This window comes from Dendroctonus ponderosae, unplaced genomic scaffold, assembly GCF_020466585.1.
Source record: "Dendroctonus ponderosae isolate FM_Combo_2020 unplaced genomic scaffold, Dpon_F_20191213v2 Dpon_F_20191213_4, whole genome shotgun sequence".
Classification (NCBI taxonomy): domain Eukaryota; kingdom Metazoa; phylum Arthropoda; class Insecta; order Coleoptera; family Curculionidae; genus Dendroctonus; species Dendroctonus ponderosae.
This window is the reverse complement of record NW_026018611.1, coordinates 12,349,561-12,362,418: the sequence shown is the minus strand read 5'-3', so window position 1 is coordinate 12,362,418 and position 12,858 is coordinate 12,349,561. Positions and strand designations below refer to the sequence as shown.

Sequence of the window (12,858 nt, the reverse complement as noted above, 5' to 3'; positions counted from 1 at the left end):
ACAAATTTGGGATATTGACACATTTACTTGTGTGAACGTTCGTTACTTCCTCTTAACGTCATTTTATTTCTTCTATAGACTATAGACTTTAAGTCAATTGCTTTACTTAGGTATCATGTCTCATAATGCATGTCGAGCTTTCACCGCACTTAGTAACAGTCACAGAAGTTGTGCATCAGGAGCACAATAAATAAGAGTAGTTGTCCATAAATTATTGAAAACGTAATAATTAATATTCTCAGGCATACCCCATTTCCGTCTATCTTTCTACAGATGAGCTCATACGAGTGCGCATTGATAAACATTTTTGTTGAACAAAGTTTTCTTACTTTCTGTGCAAACGTTGTGCCTGCTGTATAAAAGACAACGGTCATAATTTCTTATCATTTCCGGAAAACATGTGTGGCATCAAGCCTAGTTTGATAAATCGATCAATGATGACTCTCTAGCAGTGGGGTTCCATTTGGAGCACCCCAACTTTGAACGGTAATTTGGGGATACGTCTGTTCAATTAAAATACAATTACATATACTAGAGATACAAACTTATCTCTAGTAAAAAAATTGTCAGCCTTCGAAAAAATAACACCACACAGTTGCAATTTAAACACTATTTTTCGGTTAATAAAAGCGCTACAACACTGAACATCGTTTAAAGAATTGAGTGAAGCGTTACTACTGGAAACTGGAAACACAACTGCCGCCAATGGATATAAATCAAAAACCAATCTGAAAACTTTTTATGGAGCTCATCTATCTGGATAGAGTTAAATTAGCCCTTAGCCATTTCAACTGACTTTTTTATCTTGTCGAAACAGTAAAAAGGAAAACTGTCAGTAATATCTGACACATAACACTTTTCGGGAAGGATAACGGTTATTCTCACATAAAATCGGTGCCAATAATGCTCGTGAAAATATTTTAAAGCTTTGTGGTTTCGTTGAGTTTCAGCGAAATAATGGCTCATTGCTAGTTGTTAAAAGCTGACAAACGTTGTGCTAAATTCTAGCAGTTTTAGTTATATTTTTCACATTTAATGAAAGACACACACAAATGCTGCTTTAGATTCAATTATAGCAATTACAATTTCGCATTCAGATACCTAATTCTTAGACAGAACAATTTATATGTTATGAGGTATAACTCAGATCGGGGTGATATGTTCCAAATAATAACGAAAGTTCCGAAATAATACCACTCAAGAAGTTAAATTGTCCAGTTCACATACACCCGTAAACCATATCCCCAATATTTTTTGACGGAGATAGAGCAGCCTTATACAGCAGGGTGATTTATTTATTGAAAAGTCGACAGAAAGGGCTTTTTATTGATTTTGCCTTATGTGGCTCCTTCACTGGTCTTCTCTGGAGTCAAGTACAGCTTGAACTTGATTCCCATTCTTCCCGGAAAATAAATTTTACGGTGCATGGGGTTTCCAAACAATTACCAGACATTCTTTATATTATTTGAGCACAACGATTTGCATTCCTTTATAAGTGTACGTATTAGGTAACAATCTGTCATCAGAAACTTAATTAAGTGATAATCAAGCAAATGACAAATTATGTAGGACACGGGTTTTGTCAGAATCTATAACGTTTTTCAAAACGGATCATACCCATGGAAACTTTAAACTTACATTTAAAGACTCTTACTGGTTTAATGGAAAACCATAGTGGGAGTAATGAACTCACTGAGAATATTCATGTAGGATTTGATGGAAGAAAGCAAATTTTTGCATAAACTTTAATGTGTAAACTATTTGACGTACTTATCTATCGACAGTGATTTGATTCCTCAGAAATTATTCTTTTCTCAGTGCTGTGAATTTTTTATTTTTACTGGATTTATTTCGGACGAAATGTCTTGTGTTCGCATTACAAAGTGAATTCGAGATATTTTTTAGACTTTTTAAACTGAATGAATTCTAATATTTCCATAAACAAATAAGTCGAATTATTTAATTCGAGTCTTCCCCTAATATAATCCACTGTCAAGACAGTTATGCCTAATACAGAATATGACAAAAACGCAAAATTGGTGTACTAGACATTTGAACTAGGGCTCGGAATTTTTTAAAATCTGAAATTTGAATATTTGCTTAGTGGTTTATTCGAATATTCGAATATTCGTTAGATGTTCGAGTGTTCGTTTTCCGTTCACCGTTTTTCAAGAAGAAAAATCGTTATCTCATATCATTTTTGGCAACTAGCCGCAACGGATAAAAAAGTGCCTTTGTCGGCACATTAATTGTAACACCGCGCAAAAGTTGATGACGCGAATCACCAGAACACAGAGACATAATTTTATATTCATTTGCAGGAGAGTAAATATGATTAGTTTCATTTGCTTGTAAATATATGGGTATTTGTTTAAATGCTTGTAGAATCATTTATTTTATAAAAGTATACAAAGTGCATATAAAGATATTTGCACCTTGTGAGTTTGATAATTCGATTATTCGAGTATTCGAGTATTCGAGTATTCGAATATTTGGATATTTGAATATTCGAGTATTCGAATATTCGAATACTCGAATTATTCGAATTTGATTCCGAGCCCTAATTTGAACAAAAAAACGTTACTGAAGTTACAGTAGGTACTCTTTTCTGTGAACTCAACAAAACCTACAATTATACAACTGACTCAAACCTCTAACAGTTGTTCAGTGCAACAATAATGTCTGGATTTGTCTTCCTAAGCCTAAGGCGTTTCGGCCTTATGCCGCCTTAAAATGCGTTATGTGCAAAAATGTATTTCTCGAGTTTCAAAAAATTTTATTCGATGAAATTTTATTTTACCACGGTGTGAAGTTTTTTTAAATACATTTCTTGAGATCTAATAATCGCATCAATACTAATCTATGAACTCTGTGAATATGTTATTAAAAATAACTGCTAACACGAGATATAAAGCTGGTGTCAGGTTACCTTTCAATTGAAGTCTTTAAAAAATCTTATGTATTAATTTTTCGCGTGTAAATTAACTCGATTGTTTTTGTCTTTTGAATCTGAAATTTTGCAGAAATTTAATTATGTCCAATGGGAAAAAAACCATGATTATTATTATAGTATTGAGCTTAGAGCATTAGCTAGCACTAGACGGTTTTTCACTTGAAATTGCTTTACCAGCACTCACTTCGTAATGGAAGTTACATCACGAGACACCCTGTATAGTATTGAACTTACAAACAGAAAAAACTTCAAGTATTTTCATTTCACATTGCAAATATACGTCAAATTGCATAGTATGTACATTTTTTTTAAATTTTGGCTACAAAATTTTTATTTGACAAAATTCAGTCCAACCCCGTTTCACCGGGCACGAGGCAGGTGCGCTTTTTTCAATCATAGATGGAACGGTCGGTACCAGATGACATGGCAAGAGGCGACACTTCAAGATCCTCCTCTTTATTATTTTAGGAATATATAATTTAAATCAGATCGCTAACATCTGCGATAACAACATCAAAGTACAGTTAATGGTAAAAATACGCTATCAAATTACCCACTGTCTTCGTAGTGTGCTTGAACCGTTACTCAACTAATTAATTGCAAAACATGGTCATTCATCAATCGATGCTGATATGTTATGGACGGTATACATAAATAAAATCAGCATGCAGGGAATCAAACGACACCTAATTGAATTCGATCGATGCTTTCCAAAATCGCTGTAGCATGTATGCAATTGTCAGTTAATTAGCCATTTAGGGTTTTACCCCTTCGTTTTAAAATTGAATTGTTTGCCATGGATAAAAGCAATATTGATACGGTCCCATTTAATTCCATCGGACCACAAAACACTCGTATATTAAGCGCTAATTGCTCTGTTAAAACATCAGAGCACCGGCTCCGATGGACCCCAGACGAATTTCACTTTTCTGTTCAGGCAACTGCCGAACATCGTGTGCGGTGCGGTACCCTCCAAGTTTGTATGCGGTGTTTATCTGTTGATTATAAATGGAACTGGTCACTAGCTTTGTTTGCTTAGCCGGGTTATGTTTGTTAATCAAGTTAATGTTAAAGTCCACATACAAGTCGAAGTCACAGGAGTGTCAAGAGAATGATGACTCGTAAAGTTTTACAGCATCAAAGCTGACCCAAAAGTATGAACGCAATGGATATTCGGAATGGAATTTGGTTCAATTTGGAAGTTCAGTTCAGAAGAGCGCGCAAATTGATTGTGTTAGGTTAGTTTTGCTATCGTGATGGGCAGGTCAGGTTTTTATAGCCTAATAATAGGTACCATATAGTACCATAAAGATCTACATAAGTCATATAATAGTCAAGTTTCAAATTACCTTCAACTAAGGTTAGCATTAGAAATATTACATATGTTTTGAAATTATATGCGTAAAGGTTAAAGAGAGTCAAGGAAAAAGATCTGTGTCTATTTAAGTCTATAAGTACGTCGTTTTTCGCTTCTCATACGAAAATCCTATTTCAAACTAAGCCAACTTTTGGTTACGGCAAACTATTGAGAGGGACATGTTCATGCAAAGAATGAAATGCGGTAAAAACACGACAAAACTACGAAATATTTTGCATTGAAGTTAGAATTGTAAGATACATTATTGAAAGAAAAAAGTTTTATTGCAACAAATTCTACAGTATTAGGTCAACGAAATATATTCGAAAAATTACCAAAATTACAGAAAGTGAGAATAATATTTAGATACTTCTTTAGAGAAGTAAAAGCACTTTGCTTTGCTGCTTTGCTTTGCGCAATATTATGCGCAAGTTATTCATACCGCAAAAGTGCTTTAAATTCCATACCATTGTAACATATAGGTAATGATATAACCATTGTAAAATCTTAAAACTTTTTCTGCATTAAACAAATTCCTTAAAACAAAACTTTGGATGAAAAACAGATAGATTTTGTGGAGAAAGTCACTGCTTCACTGATTTCAAACTTTTATGGTACGCCCGGTATATGCATATTGAATACAAAATATGAAGATCACGTTTAAAGTATACCTCATAAACTTCAGGTATAGTCCCTTATCAAAACAATGTATTAGCTTTCGCCTTAGACCTGCTAAGTAATCGAATAATTGATTTGGCATAGCTAAAATGACAGTTCAGAAAAGTAAGTTTAACATTCAGTCATAAGATAAAATTTACTGTTTTGCAGTAGCAAATGCCCGCAGAAACGTAAGCGTGGGTGGCAACCAGGAAACTATTTTTAGGAGCAACAGCAATAAGCATTAAATCCTATTTGTAATCATTGACCTGGTGGATATTGAAATTTATTCCCAAAACTCTGGGAAAACAGGCGAATCTTAAACCAAAAGCGGCACACAGATTATTTATGTGCGCAATTCAGTGTGGTTCAAGCTGAAATCCAAATCGTTCCATTAATAATTGATCATTTTATAACCATCAGCAGCAACATCAAGCCTGAATACGGAATTGAGTTATTTAAAGAGCAAAACTACCCGACAACAAAGCACAAAGGAATGAATATACCACGAGAATTAATCATTCATCGAGCGAGCGTCAAAGGCCAACAGCATTCAATTAAAATTAATAGCGGTTAAATTGTAGCGTATTATGAAACCAGTCGCGGACTCGTAGCGAATCAGCTCGCTGGCTCTCCGTGTAAAAATGAGACGGCAAATCCTGTTCAGGAATGAGACAGAGGGAAATCATTTGTTGCGTTTATAATTACATCAAGTGTTATTTACTTCGATTCTGTCTTTTCTACACTAGAGCAAATCGATTTTCTCTATGAAACAGGGGATTGAAACAATGTTGAAAGTGTCTTCAAACGAAATACGAACACGTTTTAATCAAGTTCAGAACTTGTACACAATAAACTTTTTAAAATGGTAAATTATGTACTTAATATGTGATGCGATGGAAAACATTCTACTTCCTCAATATTCTCAACATACCGCCGTTTAATTACCATGTGATTATAATGTGACTTGCATATTTTTTCTATCCGAAGACGAAACATATGAAAAAAGAAATGATTACTGTTTCTAGTTCGTCAATGTAAAAAATATGTACGAGTTTAAACGAATAGCCAATGGTAAATTATCTACAATGAAATTAAGTATAACTCTATATGCAAATTACTTGGGCTATAAAATTATCAAACGTATTGATTATTGCGTGTTTCGACTCGATGTTTTAAACCGGTCCGTTTTAGGATGCCTACTAAACCCTATACTTGCCTTAATAAAGCAGTTTAACAATTATTTCCTAGTCAGACTACTGAAGAAAATATTTAGCCGAGTATTGGCTTCTATGTAAATCAAGACGAAACCATCAATTTAATCGACGATGCAGCTCATTAAAATAACTAAAACATTCGTTTGCAGCCCCCAATCCGTCAGGTAAAAAACAGACGCTCAAATACGAAGCAGATAAGAATCTTCCTTTACATCTTGCATAAACAATATAAATGCTACGTTCTCAGTTCATGTTACTGAAATAAGTGTTCATTCATGCGCTGAAAATATTAGTTTCTAACAGTGTTAAGTCCAATTAACTTTGATTAAATTCGTCCCTAAAATTCGGCAAAAATATACAGGGAGGCCAAAATTAAGTAGCATCGTTTTAACTGCATACTCTACAACCAAAAGTAAGGCAAAAACAAACACTGTTAAACACTTACATATGTTTAGATCTTATGAGTTCAATAAAACGCCATTAAACACGATTGCCCTTTAAGGCCAATCAATGGATATACGTTCATAAACATTGAAAACAAAACAAATTCTGCAAGTTTTTGAAAATGGCACAATCCTTATTTTGCAAAGTAATAGCTACTTTTCTAATAACAAATAATCAACAATTTATTCACTCAATTTAGATGAAACTCTGATTTGAGGTATCGCTTTGTGTGTCTAACTGTTAGCATAAAAACTGAGTTAAAGTGAAACTAAAAAATTGTAAGTTTTTTTCTAATCGCAGCCAAAACCACAAGAAGTTATGTTACCGGACGAAAATATTTCGCCATTAATGCGACCAGTGAAACAAAAAAATGTTGTTGTTGGTAGTCAACTATCAAATTATTGTAAAATATTGCTATTCGGTTTCATTTTTATTCCTATTGAATCAGTTTAATTAATTTGTTATACACGGTATGTGAGTTTAGAGTAACAGGACTTTAACGGTCGATAGAAAATTCAATTTTAGAATAAAATTAGAATGGAAAGATATATTGAAACGGGCGTAATTTTGAAATAAAGAGTGGCAAAAGTAACAGTTAATTTTCATTTTTGAAAATAATTCACGGAAATCTTAGGATACGGTCATAAATATCAATATTCTGGGACTTAGCGCAATACCACATCCAATTATGTCCAGCGTTTGCCAAACTTACAGATATATGTCATTTAGTATTTAATTTTTAAATAATGATAGCTTTTTATGCCTACCCGTATCAACCTCATTGTAAAAATAAAATCGTTCTGGGCTCATATTTTCGTAAGTCGCAACAACATTCTTGTGTGAAATCGCTACCAGAAACGTTTTCGATATTTTTTCAAAAAAATTTTTAAATGCCAATTAATCTCAACAAAGTAGCAGGGTTAAATAAAACGATTTTAGATGTTCAAAGATTTTCAATGATTGGATGTGGGATTGAGAAGTCCCAGAAAATAGAGTTTTATTACAAGATCTTAAGATTTGCGTAAATTAAATAAACAAATAATATGTTAACTTTGCCACCCCGTGTCTCAAATACAAAGCCGTTTTCAATATACCTATGCATGATATTTTTATCGACCGTTAACTGCTACGATAAACTGAATGACCCTGTATATACAGTGCGGTAAAGTGATACAGTTACTAGTCGATTTGAAAAATTTCAAGACTTGTGTTAGTTTTCTCACGACCGGCAAAGAAAAAACAAATTATGCCTATCGCCATCTCGCATGCAGAACAACACACAACCATTTTTTTTTTGGATCTGGTTATAATAGTTTGGCGGGTTTGGACTGTCAGGACTGAAAATTTTCCTCTCTTTAGGTTCACTTTCAACTGGTTCACCCGCAAACAGACATGCACCAATATTCAAACCGCTAATGGATAAATGGATAATGCAACGTTTGTTAATTTGTGCAGTGAGTGCAGACCAGGACTGGCGCAATTGCAATAATTATGGCACGCCAAAGGTGTGAAGGAAATGTAGGAATGGTGAAACAAAAGTTGTGCTGCTTGGTTAAGTGGCCGTTTGTATGTCACAAGTGCATTAACAGCCTACGACTGTTTATGACGAATGAGAACTAGTGAACTCGAAGTTGTATTGGAAACATTCCCAGTATAATCAAGAATAATATCAGCTATAATATAAAGCTTACATATAGTGCTTGAAAGCAAGATTCTTAAGCAATTTTGGGCCAGAATATTTTCCTTATTCATTTCATTCAGGTAAAAAGTCGACTTTTTTACGGCTAAATACTTTCTATTATTTGTAAGACGTACATCAGGCAGGCATTAAGTGTGTAAATCTCAAATACAATTTTTCAATGCAGTTTCCCTTTCTGAACAAAAATGCGAAAGGAAGCTCATATAATAATAACTTATAAAGGCATTTCTCATTCTCTCCTTATCTGGCCTGTGATAGGGTGGGAGCTGCAAACGGCTGGGGCTGATTTGTAATCCGGTCAATAAAGGAGTGTGCAACGAAGCGGGGGAGGGACGCAACGCAAACGCGAGGGTGAATTTTAATATGTATTGAAAGTAGACAGTTCGAAATTTGTTAACTAGGTCAGTGGCAAATTTAATCAACTTTCATAAATAAAGTTGAAGGGCATTCAGTCAGTGTTGACCTCTGATCACATTGAAGTTCTGGAGGTTCGTTATTATAACACGACGATCCTTGGTTCTTTAAAAAATATCAATTACGTCTCTTAACTCGAAAATCTTGCTCCTGTTATGTCAAACACGGTTACCCTCTACTCATTAATCAAGATCCATAAATAAAATGTTCCCAAAACATAAACCTATTTAATGAAGACAAAAAATGTCCATTAAACACCTAAGTACATGGCACCTACATCACGAAATGCAGTTGGACCCACAAACGAAATACACTTCCGAAGTCATTAATTACTCCAGGTCAGTAAGAGAAGAATTTTCCTTTATTAATAATACATTGAACACACTTATTTTGTGCGGACAATATCTTTAATCGTCAAGATTCCCTTAGCATCTCTTCGAAAATATTTGTCTACAGCATTCCCTTAGGGTTCGTCCGAACAAATATTGTCCAATATGTACAGTATGCATGTATAATTGGTAGCAAACTAGAATATGCTTGAAACTTTAAAAGGGATAACAAGAAGAATTAATGTTTTTCTTTCTGAACTAGAAAAATCATATGAAAGGATCCTTGTTGGGCAATGTAGGTAAAGTGATTGAAATGAAAATCTTCAAGGGCAGGATGACATTAAACTTAGAAGGAATTACATGGAAAATTGCGCATTACAGTAGTTATGTTACGGTCAAACTTGGAATTTCGCTAATCTCGATAATAACCGGTTAACTTCCAGTTTAATACAATTGTTATATGTTAAAGTCGAGTTCACTCATTTTCGCCTATTATTGTTGATACATGGTGAATAAACTACCACTCTCTACCGGCAATACTTCTTAAGCGAGTATCAGTTGACAAAGAACCAAAAAATGTGTAAGCTTTAACAAGGCGCTTGAATTAATTAAGAAACGTTTTTCTTTTTTCTTTCTAAATTATATTCTCTATTCTATTTTAATATTAATCAAGAAAACATCTTAATCTCCACATTAACTAAGTAGAATTGGGATTAGCGTCACTCCAAAAGTTAACCGTAAGCGTAGGATTTACATTAGTACTTACATATGTAAACGGTTATCGTTTTACTATAGAAAAAAAAACGTGTTTTGTTGGTTAATATCCAAACATAGGGCAGAAAGACCGATTGGGTCGATAGCCTTTTTCTGTAGGAAGTAAAGATTATTTATATATTCAGGGTGGCCAACTTCTACATTTTTAAAGATAGAGAATCCGTTAAATGGGGAAAATTGGGCAGAATTCATTACCGTTTTCAAAATTTAGGTACCCGACTTGGTTCCTGAAATATCCCGTAAAGGCAAGAAATCAACACTTTTTTAATTATCATATAATTCGTAAACTGCTTAAATTAGAAAAATAATTGTTTCCATAGCCTACTACACATTTTTGTGTTTTTTTTTCTAAGTTAAGCAGTTTACGTAATAAGTGATAATTCAAAAAGTGTTGATTTCTTGTCTTTTCAGGATAATTCAGGAACCAAGTCGGGTATCTAAATTTTGAAAACGGTAATGAATACGCAATCGAATTCTGCCCATTTTTTCCCATTTAACGGATTCTCTATCTTTAAAAATGTAGAAGTTACCCATACAAAGATTCAGAAAATGGCCAACCTGTATATTATCCAAACATAAAGTAATTTCCTTGAGTAGTAAACGCCTTGTTAAGGAACACACAGTTTTTGTTACTTAGTCAACTAAGATTCTGATCATAAGTGTAACTGGTAGAAAGTGAAAGTTTATTCACAATGTATCTAACAATATATTCAACTTTATCAAGAGAAAATGGTTGAACTAGACATTAATCAAATAATGATGTCTTAAATTCAAATTTAACCGGTTCATATCGAGATTAACCAAGTTCGAAGTTGAACAATAATACATATAATTTCAGTGAAAAAAGTTTATGAAACATTTTCGCAAAAAAAATTGTCAGAAGTGGGATTCGAACCCACGCCCTCAAAGAGGACCAGAATGCTCAACACCCACTATAGAGTGGGCAAGGGAACCTTGAGTCTGGCGCCTTAGACCGCTCGGCCACCCTGACCTGAAATATCTGGATTCAGTCAGGAAATTTGCCGATGTAATGTTGACGATAACGCATCGACTGAAATACTTTTAACCACAAAACCGCTATAATGTTCGTAATTAGTAGGCGATTTAAATTGATCTCCTGATGGAAAGTACACAGTTTCGCCACTATTTTCGATAGCAAAAGAATCGCTCTACTCATTACAATTCGAATTTACTTTTCCGCCCATTACGCAATTACATTGTCTTCGTGTCGTGTGGAAAGTAATAACTTCGGCATCTTGACTGCTTCTCACTGACTGTTTTGACAACATTTTCAAAGCCGGTTTTTTTTAAATCCTGAAACTTTTCCCGGGTAGTTTCCACCGAGAATCAAGAATTCAATTCGAAAATAACTTCAAGCAGTGGCGGCACTGCGACTTTCGTCTCTTGTGCCGTAATATACTCTTTTTACTACTAACCTGAGAAGTCACCATTATTCTACCACCGCTTCCTTAGCGATAAGATATATGTATTTCTCTCCCTAGGTCAATAATAATGATAATAAAAAAGTTTTAAGATTCATTAATTTTTAGCTTTTCCCAGAAGTTTTTCATAGAACTTTTATCTGTTTTTTGGAGACCGAAAAATGATATTGCGGCAGTTTGACACCTGAACATCAGGCTATCAAATATTGCGACACTTAGATTAGAAATTATTCGCCTTTGTAAGTCACTTGTATATGATGTAAGAGGCCTTGTACACGATAAATTGTTTATGAGGATAATGCATCTAAAGTTTCTAAACTTAATTGGACCAGTATAGAAAGCGACAAGTCGGCATTTCCTTTGTGTAACTGAAGCCCAACCGACCATCGGCAGTGTAAAATTATCCAGCACGCTATGGACCAGAGCAAAAACATAAAAACCAACGTCACTGATTTTATTAACAGTACCTAATTCATATTAAAGTTGAAACGCGATTTAGAATTTAAGTCCATAATTTGAATTTCGAAACGGGAGGATATCGACTAATTGACTAAAATAGCAGATTGGTACAGCCTGTTCACGCCTTCTATGCAGAGCGGGAAAGCCAAACTGCAGTTTATGTATTGACTAAAACGATTTGCCTAACAGGAATAGGCGAGTTACGGTAAAAGTTGATATTGCAGATGTTAATATTATTTTAGTTTGCCTACTTATATAGTGTGATCCGAAATTAGATCACATATATTTAAATGCTGAGGCATGTAAAATTCAAATGTTGAGGAAATAAATGTGATGCGCTGTAAAAATGATTTGCGAGTACAAATGACCATAAACCTAGAAATAATTGCACACTGCAGATGCGTGCTAGGGAGCCGTATACGGAAGCCGTATTCCATAGAAGAAGCATGCGTTGGCACACTTTTGCTAAAGAACCATTCGTCTTCTATACTGGTCGACTCGATTAATATTTTGATATAATTTAACAAATATAGTAAGACGGCTGACATATAGAGAGAGTACATTGGTGACATTTTTCACGTACTTTATTAAACAACCGGAATTCTAATAAATTAATGTAAAGTACCCAATAATTTAGGCAAATAATGTCAAGGCATCATTGCAATTTTCCACCTTAAAGTGAGTGGTGTTTAACCTGATAAGTAAACGACAAACCGATAAAACAATTTGTTTTCCTCTAATCTTCCATACGGATCACGAATTCTTTATCTTTATGTGTGTCATACATCCTCTAATTAAAAATAATTTGGGCATTGTGGCCCAGTCCCTCGCTCATTACGAACGCGAAAAGACACAAAGGGCGCAGATGGCATACCGATAACACGATATTATGTGTACTTTCCCCGCAGTGCCTTGAACCAGGACGGGGCAAAAGGGCCGGAAACTGAGGGCGTGTTATTGACATGTGCTGCTGCTGCTCGCTCGTAGTTGAATACGCGCCATAGTCGTTTCAAATACACCGACTTTGCGTGGAAGGTGGCCTTTTAAAACGGAAATTATTGACCATGGTTTCAGCCTTTGGCATACATACAAGTTACAATGGTAGAAAGTCAT

The 12,858-nt window shown here is 34.5% G+C and overlaps 1 protein-coding gene and 1 non-coding gene across 3 annotated transcripts in view; both read right to left on the bottom strand.

The window, feature by feature from the left end:
• Positions 1 to 12,858, bottom strand: part of LOC109537790 (flocculation protein FLO11) — a 137,549-nt gene that overhangs the window by 14,242 nt on the left and 110,449 nt on the right. The gene's annotated exons all lie outside the window — the stretch shown is intronic.
• Trnal-caa lies at positions 10,719 to 10,835 on the bottom strand. The gene is made up of 2 exons: positions 10,798 to 10,835; positions 10,719 to 10,763 (listed from the first exon to the last, which is right to left on the bottom strand). It is a non-coding gene; the product is annotated as a tRNA-Leu (tRNA).